This window comes from Chrysochloris asiatica, unplaced genomic scaffold (assembly GCF_000296735.1).
Source record: "Chrysochloris asiatica unplaced genomic scaffold, ChrAsi1.0 scaffold00097, whole genome shotgun sequence".
Lineage (NCBI taxonomy): Eukaryota > Metazoa > Chordata > Mammalia > Afrosoricida > Chrysochloridae > Chrysochloris > Chrysochloris asiatica.
This window is the reverse complement of record NW_006408615.1, coordinates 10,111,712-10,112,601: the sequence shown is the minus strand read 5'-3', so window position 1 is coordinate 10,112,601 and position 890 is coordinate 10,111,712.

Below are 890 nucleotides of genomic sequence, written 5' to 3'. Positions count from 1 at the left end.
GACTCATAGTGACCCTGTGTAGGGTTTCCGAAGCTTTAAATCTTTGCGGGAGCAGAAAGCCTCATCTTTCTCCCACGGAGCTGGTGGGCTCAAATTGTGGACCTTATGGTTCATAGTCCAGTGCTTAGTGTACGGAGCCACACACGTGAATGTATATACAATATATGTGCATATGTATGCATACAATCTATATACAGTAATATGTGCATATATGTGTATGGTGTGGCACTGTGGGTTAATGCATCAGACTGCAAAGTCATTTGAACTACAAGGTTGGCGGTTCAAGCTCACCAGCTGCTCCTTGGAAACCTTATACTGGGTAGCTAAGGGTTGGAATCGACTCGACGGCACTTAACAACATATGTATATACAATATTGTTGTTAAGTGCCATCAAGTTGGTTCTGACCCATAGCGACCCTCTGTAGGGTTTCCAAGGAGCAGCTGGGTTTGAACCATACATGGATTCCCGGTGTGATGTTGTAGAATCAACACTGGACTGCCAAACACAAGCCTGGTGTCCGTATATGTATATATAGAGAGAGCTCTGGTAGCGTAGTGATTACAAGTTGGGCTGCTAATCTCAAGGTCAGCAGTTCGAAACTACCAGCGGTACCACAGGAGAAAGGTGAGGCTTTGTGCTCCCATAAAGGTTTACAGCCTCGGAAATCCTCTACAGGGTTGCTGAATCAGAACCAACTCCACAGCACATAATCACCACCATATATATGTTGTTGTTGTTACATGCTGTTGAACTGATTCCGACCCATAGTGACTCTGTATAGAGTTTCCAAGGAGCGGCTGGTGAGCCAACCTGTGGTTCAAACAACTTTGCAGTCCAGTGTCACACCAGGACACACTCACTCTCTCTCTCCCTCTCTCTCTCCCTCTC